The sequence below is a fragment of the Nicotiana attenuata genome, chromosome 3 (assembly GCF_001879085.1).
Source record: "Nicotiana attenuata strain UT chromosome 3, NIATTr2, whole genome shotgun sequence".
Classification (NCBI taxonomy): Eukaryota; Viridiplantae; Streptophyta; class Magnoliopsida; order Solanales; family Solanaceae; genus Nicotiana; species Nicotiana attenuata.
In genome coordinates this window covers 29,546,484-29,559,233 of record NC_031991.1, presented here as the reverse complement: position 1 = coordinate 29,559,233, position 12,750 = coordinate 29,546,484, and the positions used below count along the sequence as shown (strand labels likewise).

Sequence of the window (12,750 nt, the reverse complement as noted above, 5' to 3'; positions counted from 1 at the left end):
CTCAGTAGGGCCATGACCTTCCTCGTCACTATCCAACCGAGATTAGGCTTGGCACTTACTGAGTACGACTGTGGTGTATTCATGACCTTCCTGCGCATGTTTTTCATGTGCATATCCAGGTACTTCGACTCAGTCCTACCACCTCTGAGGCGAGATGACTGCTATAGCGACTTCGAGGTACATCTGCCGCGTCCGCAGACCGAGGAGTCTCTTTCTATTCTTGCTGTTTAGTCCTAGCCTTCTGTATTTCAGTTCTTGTTAGACATTCTGGAGTTAGAGCTATGTAGTACTTCTTAGCTTGTGATTCATGGGTTTTCGGGTCTTGGATTTATGTGTTGGTTTTGAGAATTAAATATGGTGTATGCCGAGCGGCACATTTAAACGATGTTTATTCCTTTATTTATGTTTTAAATTGTTTTACTTCCGCAAATTTTGGTTTTTCTTCCGCAATTTAGGCTTACTTAGACGTAGAGACTAGGGGCCATCACGATGGTTCACGGAGGGCGAACTAGGGTCGTGACAAGTTGGTATCAGAGCTCTAGGTTCATAGGAGTCATGAATCACAAGTCGGTTTATTAGTCTCGCTGATCGGTACGGAGACGTCTGTACTTATCTACGAGAGGCTATGTAACTGTTAGGAAAATTCCGTTTCGTTTGATTTCCTTGTCGTGCAGGATTTTTGATATCACAATTCTAAACTTCTGCTTCTATTCTCTCACAGATGGTGAGGACACGTGCTACTCGAGATGACCAGGCACCCGCGCCCCCTACTGGAGCCGTCAGAGGCCGAGGCCGGGGCAGAGGCCGAGGACGCGCTCGTGGTGCAGCCAGAGCACCCGTGCGAGCTGTCACCGAGGTACCACCAGCAGTACCAGCCGGAGTCCAGACACCTGATGCGTCTGCCGCTACTACTCCAGCACTCCAGGAGACTTTGGCACAGTTTATGACCATGTACACCACTCTAGCTCAGGCAGGGTTGCTTCCCCTTGCTGCAGCTACATCCCATGCCGGGGGAGGAGCACAGACTCCCGCCGCCCGCACTCTTGAGCAGCGAGTGCATATTGACCAGGTCCTAGAGGCTATTCCTATACAGCCGGTAGCCCCAGATCAGCCCGAGGAGAGAGCAGTAGCTTCAGAGGAGGAGCAGAAGAGGCTGGAGAGGTTCAAGAAGTATCAGCCTCCGATTTTCAGCGGACTAGCCTCAGAGGATGCCCTTGGATTTCTTGAGGACTGCTACCGTATCCTCCGTACTATGGGCATATCAGGATCGAGCGGGTTTCCTTCACTACTTTCCAGCTTCGAGGAGCCGCCTATCAGTGGTGGCATGCTTATGAGTTAGACAGTCCGGATGAGGCAGCTTCCCTGACTTGGGCCCAGTTTTCAGATATGTTCACGAAGGAGTATATCCCCCAGAGTCTTAGGGACGCCTGGCGTGTGGAGTTTGAGCATTTGCGCTAGGGTACCATGACTGTCTCGGAGTATGCTGTCCGTTACACTGACTTGGCTAGACATGCACCAGCTTTGGTTTCTACGGTTCGCGAGAAGGTTCGTTGGTTCATTGAGGGGATTATTCCCAGCATCAGATCTAGCATGGCTCGTGAGTTAGAGATGGATATAACTTATCAGCAGGTGGTGAGCATTGCTAGGAGGATTGAGGGTATGCATGCTAGGGACAGAGAGGAGAGAGAGGCCAAGAGGTCTTGAGAGTCGGGCCATTTTTTTGGTGCCCGTGCCCCAGCTGCAGGTCGTCATGGTAGGGGTCATATGGGCCGCCCCGTTCATTCAGCTCTTCCAGCAGCCAGTGGTATTCCAGCTCCACCTAGGCCTCAGGAGCCTTATTATGCACCTCCAGTCTCTAGTGCGCCTCCTACACGGGGTGCTTCCAGTGGTCAGTCTAGCAGACCTGGGCCGAGCTAGTCACAGCCGCCACGTCCTCCCAGAGCTTGTTTTGAGTGTGGTGACACATGCCATATGGTGAGAGATTTCCCCAGACTTAGGAGGGGTGCACCTTCGCATACTGCTCAGCCACAACAGGCCCCACAGAGCTCTCAAGCTATGGTCCCAGCACCAGTTGCTACCCCACTGGCCCAGCCAGCCAGAGGTGGAGGTTGGGGAGGTAGAGGTCGCCCTCGAGGGGGAGGCCAGGCCAGATATTATGCCCTTCCAGGCTGTACTGAGGCCGCCGCCTCCGATTCTATCATCACAGGTACTATCTTGGTCTGTCACACAGATGCATCTGTTCTATTCGATCCAGGCTCCACTTACTCTTATGTGTCTTTTTATTTTGCTCCGCATTTGGGTGTACCTCGGGATTCTTTGAGTTCCCCAGTTTATGTTTCTACTCTTGTGGGGGATTCTCTTGTTGTGGACCGCATTTACCGGTCATGTTTGGTTATTCTTGGTGGTTTTGAGACCGGAGCTGACTTATTATTGCTCAGTATGGTTGATTTTGACATTATTTTGGGTAGGGATTGGTTGTCGCCCCATTATGCTATTCTTGATTGTCACGCCAAAACCGTGACACTGGCCATGCCAGGTGTGCCGCGTATTGAGTGGAGGGGTGTCTTAGGTCACACTCCCAGTAGAGTTATTTCTTTCCTTAAGGCTCAGCGTATGGTTGAGAAAGGTTGTGATGCGTACTTAGCTTATGTGAGAGATGCCAGTATGGATACTCCTTCTGTTGATTTAGTCCCAGCAGTACGGGATTTCCCTGATGTGTTTCCAGCTGATCTTCCGAGCATGCCACCCGATAGGGACATTGATTTTGGCATTGATCTGTTGCCGGGCACTCAACCCATTTCTATCTCTCTGTACCGTATGGCTCCTCCTGAGTTGAAGGAGTTGAAGGAGCAATTGCAGGAATTACTTGATAAGGGTTTTATTCGGCCCAGTGTTTCACCTTGGGGTGCTCCTGTCTTGTTTGTGAAGAAAAAAGATGGTTCTATGCGTATGTGTATCGATTATCGCCAGTTGAACAAGGTTACAGTGAAGAACCGTTATCCTTTGCCTCGTATTGATGATCTGTTTGACCGGCTTCAGGGCGCACGAGTGTTTTCTAAGATTGATTTGCGCTCAGGCTATCATCAGTTGAAGATTCGGGAGCCAGATATCCCGAAAGACTGCCTTCAGGACTCGGTATGGTCATTACGAGTTCCTTGTTATGTCATTTGGGCTGACTAATGCCCCAGCAGCCTTCATGCATTTGATGCACAATGTATTCCGGCCATATCTTGACTCTTTTATCACTGTCTTTATTGATGATATTTTGGTATATTCCCGGAGTCAGGAAGATCATGTGCAGCACCTGAGGACAGTGCTTCAGACTCTAAGGGAAAAGAGATTATATGCAAAGTTTTCAAAATGTGAGTTTTGGTTGGATTCCGTGGCATTCTTGGGTCACGTGGTATCGAGTGAGGGTATTCGGGTGGATCCGAAGAAGGTAGAGGCAGTGCAGATTTGGCCCAGACCATCCTCAGCTACAGAGATTCGCAGTTTCCTTGGCTTGGCGGGCTACTACCGTCATTTTGTGGAGGGGTTTTCATCAATTGCAGCCCCTATGACTAGATTGACCCAGAAGGGTGCTCCATTTCAGTGGACGGACGAGTGTGAGGCGAGCTTTTAGAAGCTCAAGGCAGCCCTGACTATAGCCCCGATTTTGATATTGCCTACCGGTTCGGGGTCTTATACTATCTATTCTGATTCCTCGAGAGTTGGCCTTTGAGCGGTATTGATACAGGACGGTAGGGTGATTGCCTACGCGTCCAGACAGTTGAAGATACATGAGAAGAATTATCCTGTTCATGATCTTGAGTTAGCTGCCATTGTTCATGCCTTGAAGATCTGGCGCCATTACTTGTACGGTGTGCCTTGTGAGATATGTACTGATCACCGGAGTTTGCAGCATCTGTTCAAGCAGAAGGACCTTAATTTGCGTCAGAGGAGATGGCTAGAGCTGCTAAAGGATTTTGACATCACTATCTTGTATCACCCGGGCAAGGCCAATGTGGTAGCCGATGCTTTGAGCCACCGGGCAGAGAGTTTGGGGAGTTTGGCTTATTTACCAGCAGCAGAGAGGCCTATGGCGATGGATGTTCAGGCCCTAGCCAGCCAGTTTGTGAGATTGGGTATTTCGGAGCCCAGCCGGGTTCTAGCTTGTGTGGTCTCTCGGTCTTCCTTGTTTGATCATATCCGGGAGCGTCAGTTTGATGACCCTCATTTGCTTGTCCTCAAGGACAAAGTGTTGCATGGCGATGCTCGAGATGTGACTATTGATGATGGCGGAGTATTGATGATACAGGGTCGAGTTTGTGTACCCAATGTCGATGGGCTTCGAGAGCTGATTCTAGAGGAGACCCATAGTTCGCGGTATTCCATTCATCCGGGTGCCGCGAAGATGTATCAGGATTTGAGGCAGCACTACTGGTGAAGGCGGATGAAGAAGGATATAGTTGGGTTTGTAGCTCGGTGCCTTAATTGTCAGCAGGTGAAGTATGAGCACCAGAGACCGGGTGGATTGCTTCAACAGATAGAGATTCCGGAGTGGAAGTAGGAGCGGATCACCATAGACTTCGTATCTGGACTCCCACGGACTTTGAAGAAGTTCGATGCCATTTGGGTTATTGTGGATCGGCTGACCAAGTCCACGCATTTCATCCTTGTGTNTTCTGGTGCCCGTGCCCCAGCTGCAGGTCGTCATGGTAGGGGTCATATGAGTCGCCCCATTCATTCAGCTCTTCCAGCAGCCAGTGGTGTTCCAGCCCCACCGAGGCCTCAGGAGCCTTATTATGCACCTCCAGTGTCTAGTGCGCCTCCTGCGTGGGGTACTTCCAGTGGTCAGTCCAGCAAACCTGGCCCGAGCCAGTTACAGCCGCCGTGTCCCCCTAGAGCTTGTTTTGAGTGTGGTGACACACGCCATGTGGTGAGATATTGCCTTAGACTTGGGAGGGCTGCACCCCCATAGACCCCTCAGCCGCAGCGCACCCCGCAGAGTTCTCAGGCTATGATCACTGCACCAGTTGCTGCTCCACCTGTCTAGCCAGCTAGAGGTGGAGGTCGGGGAGGTAGAGGTCACCCTCGAGGGGGAGGCTAGACCAGATACTATGCTCTTCCAGCCCGTACTGAGGCTGCCGCCTCCGATTATGTCATCACAGGTACTATCTTGGTCTGTCACAGAGATGCATCGGTTCTATTCGATCCAGGCTTCACTTATTCTTATGTGTCTTCTTATTTTGCTCCGTATTTGGGTGTACCTCGGGATTCTTTGAGTTCCCCAGTTTATGTTTCTACTCCTGTGGGAGATTCTCTTGTTGTAGACCGCGTTTATCGGTCATGTTTGGTTGTTCTTGGTGTTTTTCAGACTAGAGCCAATTTATTATTGCTCAACATGGTTGATTATGATATTATCTTGGGCATGGACTGGTTGTCACCCCATTATGCTATTCTTGATTGTCACGCCAAAACCGTGACACAGGCCATGCCAGGTGTACCGCGTATTGAGTGGAGGGGTGCTCTAGGTCACACTCCCAGTAGAGTTATTTCTTTCCTTAAGGCTCAGCGTATGGTTGAGAAAGGTTGTGATGCGTATTTAGCTTATGTGAGAGATGTCAGTATGGATACTCCTTCTGTCGATTCAGTCCCTATAGTACGGGAGTTCCCTAATGTGTTTCCAGCTGATCTTCCGAGCATGCCACCCGATAGAGACATTGATTTTGGCATTGATCTATTGCCGGGCACTCAGCCCATTTCTATCCCTCCGTACCCTATGGCTCCTCCTGAGTTGAAGGAGCAGTTGCAGGAATTACTTGATAAGGGTTTCATTCGGCCCAGTGTATCGCCTTGGGGTGCTCCTGTATTATTTGTGAAGAAGAAGGATGGTTCTATGCGTATGTGTATTGATTATCGCTAGTTGAATAAGGTGACACTGAAGAACCGCTATCCTTTGCCTCGTATTGATGACCTGTTTGACCAGTTACAGGGTGCTTGTGTGTTTTCTAAGATTGACTTGCGTTCAGGCTATCATCAGTTGAAGATTCGGGAGCCAGATATCCCGAAGACTGCCTTCAGGACTCGGTATGGTCATTACGAGTTCCTTGTTATGTCATTTGGGCTGACTAATGCCCCAGCAGCCTTCATGCATCTGATGCACAGTGTTTTCCGGCCATATCTTGATTCGTTCGTGATTTTTTTTATTGATGACATTCTGGTATATTCCCGGAGTCGGGGAGATCATGAGCAGCACCTGAGGACAGTGCTCTAGACCTTGAGAGAGAAGAAGCTGTATGCTAATTTCTCAAACTGTGAGTTTTGGTTGGATTCCGTGGTGTTCTTGGGTCATGTGGTCTCGAGAGAGGGTATTCAGGTGGATCTGAAGAAAGTGGAGGCCATGCAGAGTTGGCCCAGACCATCCTCAGCTATAGAGATCCGTAGTTTTCTTGGTTTGGCGGGTTATTACCGTCGATTTGTTCAGGGGTTTTCATCTATTGCAGCGCCTATGACCAGACTACCCAGAAGGGTGCTCCGTTCTAGTGGCCGGAAGAGTGCGAGGAGAACTTTCAGAAGCTCAAGACAGCCCTGACTACAGCCCCAATTTTGATATTGCCTACTGGTTCAGGGTCTTATGGTGTCTATTATTATGCCTCGAGAGTTGGCCTTGGAGCGGTATTGATGTAAGACGGTAGGGTGATTGCCTACGCGTCCAGACAGTTGAAGATACATGAGAAGAATTATCCTGTCCATGATCTTGAGTTGGCTGCCATTGTTCATGCATTGAAGATTTGGCGTCATTATTTGTACGATGTGCCATGTGAGATATATACTGATCACCGGAGTTTGCAGCATCTGTTCAAGCAGAAGGACCTTAATTTGCATCAGAGGAGATGGCTAGAGCTGCTGAAGGATTATGACATCACTATCTTGTATCACCCGGGCAAGGCAATGTGGTGGCCGATGCTTTGAGCCGCCGGGCAGAGAGTTTGGCTTATTTACCAGCAGTAGAGAGGCCTATGGCGATGGATGTTCAGGCCTTAGCCAGCCAGTTTGTGAGATTGGATCTTTCGGAGCCTAGTCGGGTTCTATCTTGTGTGGTCTCTCGGTCTTCCTTGTTTGATCGTATCCAGGAGCGTCAGTTTGATGACCCTCATTTGCTTGCCCTCAAGGACAAAGTGTTGCATGGCGATGCTCGAGATGTGACTTTAGGTGATGACGGAGTATTGAGGATGCAAGGTCGAGTTTGTGTACCCAATGTTGATGGGCTTCGGGAGTTGATTCTAGAGGAGGCCCACAGTTCGAGGTATTCCATTCATCCAGGTGCTGCGAAGATGTATCAGGATTTGAGGCAGCACTACTGGTGGAGGCGGATGAAGAAGGATATAGTTGGGTTTGTAGCTCGGCGCCTTAAGTGTCAGCAGGTGAAGTATGAGCACCAGAGACCGGGTGGATTGCTTCAGCAGATAGAGATTCCGGAGTGGAAGTGGGAGCGGATCACCATGGACTTCGTATCTGGGCTCCCACGGACTTTGAAGAAGTTCGATGCCATTTGGGTTATTGTGGATCGGCTGACCAAGTCCGCGTATTTCATCCCGGTGTGTACTACCTATTCCTCGGAGCGGTTGGCGGAGATTTATATCCGGGAGATTGTCCGTCTGCATGGTATTCCAATTTCCATCATTTCAGACAGAGGTACTCAGTTCACATCGCGATTCTGGAGAGCCGTACAGCAGGAGTTGGGTACTCGGGTGGAGTTGAGCACAACATTTCACTCTCAGACGGGCGGACAGTTCGAGCGCACTATTCAGATTCTCGAGGATATGCTCCGTGCGTGTGTGATTGAGTTTGGAGGTTCTTGGGATCAGTTCTTGCCATTGGTGGAGTTTGCCTACAACAACAGCTATCAGTCCAGCATTCAGATGGCACCGTACGAGGCCTTATATGGTAGGCGATGTAGATCTCCGGTGGGTTGGTTCGAGCCAGTTGAGGCTAGATTATTGGGCACAGACTTGGTTCAGGATGCTTTGGAGAGAGTCAAGGTGATTCAGGATAGACTCCGTATAGCCCAGTCCAGACAGAAGAGTTACGCGGACCGGAAGGTTCGTGATGTTTCCTACATGGTTGGAGAGCGGGTTCTGCTTCGGGTTTTGCCTATGAAAGGCGTTATGAGATTTGGGAAGAAAGGGAAGTTGAGTATTGGCCCTTTTGAGATATTGAGGCGAGTTGGGGAGGTTGCTTATGAGCTTGCCTTACCTCCCAGCTTGGCAGGAGTTCATTCGGTATTTCGTGTCTCGATGCTCCGGAGGTATCACGGTGATCCGTTGCACGTGTTGGATTTCAGCTCAGTCCAGTTGGACAAGGATCTATCTTATGTTGAGGAGCCAGTGGCAATACTGGACAGGCAAGTTAGAAAGCTGAGGTCAAAGGACATTGCATTAGTGAAGGTTCAGTGGCGGGGTCAGCCAGTCGAGGAGGCGACCTGGGAGACCAAGCAGGATATGCGCAACCAGTACCCTCATCTTTTCACTACTTCAGGTATGTCTTTGTGCTCGTTCGAGGACGAACGAATGTTTAAGTGTGGGAGGATGTAACGACCCGGCCAGTCGTTTTTAGAATTTACGCCCCGATCCCCTATTAACTGCTTTCCCCAAGTTTAGTTCTGCTATTTTGATTTGCTGGGATGTTCGGTTTTGAGTTTCGGAGAGTTTTGGGACACTTAGTCCCTAAATGAGAGCTTGAGTGTTGGAAAGTTGACTGTAGTCGGAACAGTGTGAAGACGGCGTCGGAATGGAAATACGATGGTTCCGTTAGCTCCATTGGGTGATTTTGGGGTTAGGAGTGTGTTCGGATTATGTTTTTGAAGTCCGTAGCTAATTTAGGCTTGAAATGCCGAAAGTTGAATTTTTGAAGTTTCTGGTCCGATAGTAAGATTTTGATCCGAGGGTCGGAATGGAATTCCGAAAGTTGGAGTAGCTTCGTACTGTTGAATGTGACGTGTGTGCAAAATTTCAGGTCATTTGGACGAGGTTTGATAGGCTTTTTGATCAAAAGCGTGTTTTTAGAGTTTTTGGAATTCTTAGGCTTGAATCCGATGAAAAATAGGTGTTTTGATGTTGTTTTGAGCGTTTCGAAGGTTGGAACAAGTTTGAATGATGTTTTGGGATTGGTTGGCAGGTTTGGTGAGGTCCCGGGGGCCTCGGGTGTGTTTCGGATGCTCAACGAACCATTTTTGGACTTGGAAAGATTGCAGATTTTCTGCTGTTGTGTTGCAGAGAAAACCTTCATCGCGTTCGCGAGAGGGTCTTGCGTTCGCGTAGAGCATTTGGGTGGAGCAGCTGAAATGTGCTTCGCGTTCGCGATGATGTCCCGCGTTCACGTAGGGGCTGCCCGTGCAAACTATGCGTTCGCGAGTGGGCCTCGCGTTCGCGAAAGAGGAATTTGGCCAGCAGGACTTTTGTGCATCGCGTTCGCAATAGTAGCCTCGCGTTCGCAAAGAAGGAATTATAATACCTGGGCAGAATGTTTTAAAAGGGTTATTTCGCGAATTTTAGCCTAGTTTCCTCCATTGTTAGGCGATTATGGAGCTTTTTGAAGAGGGTTGAAGAGGGATTCAAGGGGAATTACTTGGAGGTAACATTTTTGACTTCATAACTCATTTTTATGTGATTAAAGACCTAATTAGTGGTGGAAAACTTGTGAAAAAGTGGGTAATTAGGGCTTGAGTTTAAGATACCTAAAAAGGGGTATTTGAGGGGTCAATTGAACTCCGATTTCAGTGTTCTTGTTATGCATAGACTCGTGAGAGTATGAGAATTCCGAAAATGTAAATTTTACCCGATTCCGAGATGAGGGCCTGAGGGGCGTTTTGGTCATTTTTCCTAATTTCGCGTATTAGCTTAGAATTTAATTGTAGAATCAGTTACTTGAAGTGTTATTTACATTATGAAATTTAATTGATTATATTTGGGCCATTTGGAGTCGGATACTCGTGGCAAGAACGTGGTTTTGGGTTGACATTTGAGCCGGTTCGAGGTAAGTGGATTGTCTAACCTTGTGTGGGGGACCTTCCCCTTAGGGCTGTTATAGTGATAATTGAAATGCCTTGTACGTGAGGTGACGAGCGCATACCTGTGCTAATTGTTGGAAATCCATTTTTTTCATTAAAAATAGCCTTGAATTGTGTTCTTCCTTTTTCTTGCTTACACTACTTGGAAAGTTAGCCTGCTGTTAGTTTAGAGAAGCATGTCTAATTGACTAAATTGCTCTATTTGCCTTAAATGCCTTATTTGTATTACGTGAAGCATGCTAGGTTAGAATTATCTATTTTGCCTTGGTGCGAACTTGAGCTTAATTGAGTATTTCTTGTTTTTGCTATTGTTGTGCGTTTTATTTTGGGGCTACGGGAAGGCATCCCGGGAGACTCCCTGTACTTATTTATGATCGAGGTGAGGTGCGGGATACCGAGAGATCCCTGTCACATACCTATTGAGGATACTAAGAGATCCTCGGGATACCAAGAGATCCTTGGCATATATTGAGGATACTAAGAGATCCTCGGGATACCAAGAGATCCATGGCATATATTGAGGATACCAAGAGATCCTCGGGATACCAAGAGATCCCCGGTTATCATCCTTGTGATTGTTTTTGCCTGTGCATTAGTCGTAGTTACCTTTATATCCTGTGATACTTTCACTGCTGCACTTAATTATACTGTTCTTATCTACACTGTTGAATTTTTTTATTCTATTTAATCTCAGTAGGGCCCTGACCTTCCTCGTCACTACCCAACCGAGGTTAGGCTTGGCACTTACTGAGTACCGCTGTGGTGTACTCATGCCCTTCCTGCGCATGTTTTTCATGTGTAGATCCAGGTACTTGATCGTTGCCGACTCGACGCTACACTAAGGTAGGAAGAGCGGGTCGCAATAGATTTTACCCGAATAGTGGTTCGGGATCGAATTTCCACAAGGAGCTAGTAGTGGAGTTGTAATGTCTGTCTAGTCTAGAGTTGCGGTTGTGCTTCTAATATCACTTCAAACATCTTTGGTTTCTCTTTGATTTTTATATCTACTATTATAAAATTAATGATAAAAACTGAGTTATGCTACAGGGTTATTGCTAAGTTGTATTTAATATAGAGAAAGGCACTAGGGTCGTGGCATTGCCTAGGTGGCTAATTAACGGGTAGATGCTACTAAGGATAAATTGACATGTTTGGGGCTTATGCTATAACCTTTGCACAATTGTACCCACTCTCACACCTCTCGGTAGAGAGAGTGATTTTTCCCAATTAACTCTCTCGAGACCAATTGGGTAGGCCAATTAGACCAAGCAACTAGGGTTCAAGTAGGGTGATTACTCTCTCGAGATTTAACCCGTTAATTGGGACTACCATTTCTCATGGGTCCATCCCAATTCCTTGTTGGATCAATTTTGGGGTCATGGACTCTCTTTCTCAAGAAGAGTTAAACCCACAAAGCTAGAATCAGTGTTTGCAACCACTAATCCTTAATTAAACCTATAATCAACCCAAATAACAAACACCCAATATCAATCTAACCTTAGATGGCAACACCCATCAATTACCCACACTAGGGTTGAGCCACAACCCTAGCTAGTGAGTTTAGCTACTCATGCTAGATGCAAAAATTAAAGAAATACATGAAGAAGTAAGCATATTAATTAATTTCTAGGAAGAAACTACAATATTGAAGTGCAAAAGTGCCAAAAATGGCTAAACTATTCGGCCTCACGAGCTCAGCTGCTTCAGAAAATAAAACTTGACCTAAAAATGGAAAAAGGTCCTATATATACTGGGCTGGAAAAACTGGACAAAAATACCCCTGCGGGGTCAGCACAGACCGCGCAAACATGACCGCGGCCGCACTGGCTCTTGAACTATTGGTTTCTGCTTCTCTGAAGTTGAGGACTGCGGACCGCGTGAAAATGTAGTGCGGCGGTGGAAGTTGGCGCGGCCGCAAAGAAATGAACGCGGGCTGCTTTGCTTGGAAGTGGTCAAATTTTTGGCTCTCTGAATCTCTGCTCTGCGGACCGCGTAAAAGTGTAGCGCGGCCGCGATGCCTGACCGCGGACCACGTGGAAATGACCGCGGCTGCGTAGCCTTCCCCTTGAATCTGCCATCCTTTGAACCTCCTAGTGCGGCCGCGTTCACAGTTGTGCGGTCCGCACTAGGTCTTCTTTTCCTCAACTTGCTTAGTCTTTGACACTTTAGCAGGTTTCACTCCTTTTTGAGCCGATATTTGACATTCGTCGCTTTGTCGATCAAACCTGCAATCAAGTACAACTTGTGAGCATTTTGGGACTATTTTGTAGCAATTTTTAACCAAAGCATAGGCAAGTAGGGGCATAAAACACGTTAAGATCCTAACTTATCAACTCCCCCAAACTTAAGCCTTTGCTTGTCCTCAAGCAAACAAAATAAGACCCACCCCTTGTAGGAAAATCCAAGTAATTCCAGCCATCCTAAGGCAACCTCAACAAGCATCGTTTGGGACTAACAATTGCCCTCAATACGAATGCATCATTAACACATTTAAACTTTTGAAGAACAATGGATCAAGTGTGTTACAAGAGCATCAGGAGTTGACACATTTCATCAAAGAGCTTATCTCAATTACTTTGGTCATTGTGGAACCCAAACTCACACGTCCTCAACTCTCCCTAAGCGAACCTCACCTTTTAGAGTATTAACACACAAATCGAGGTTGATGGAGTTTCACTCATCTCTCTCAAGAAGAAGGT

General features: G+C 47.6%; 1 pseudogene; it reads left to right on the top strand.

Moving 5' to 3' along the window:
• LOC109224574 lies at positions 2,950–3,364 on the top strand (annotated as a pseudogene).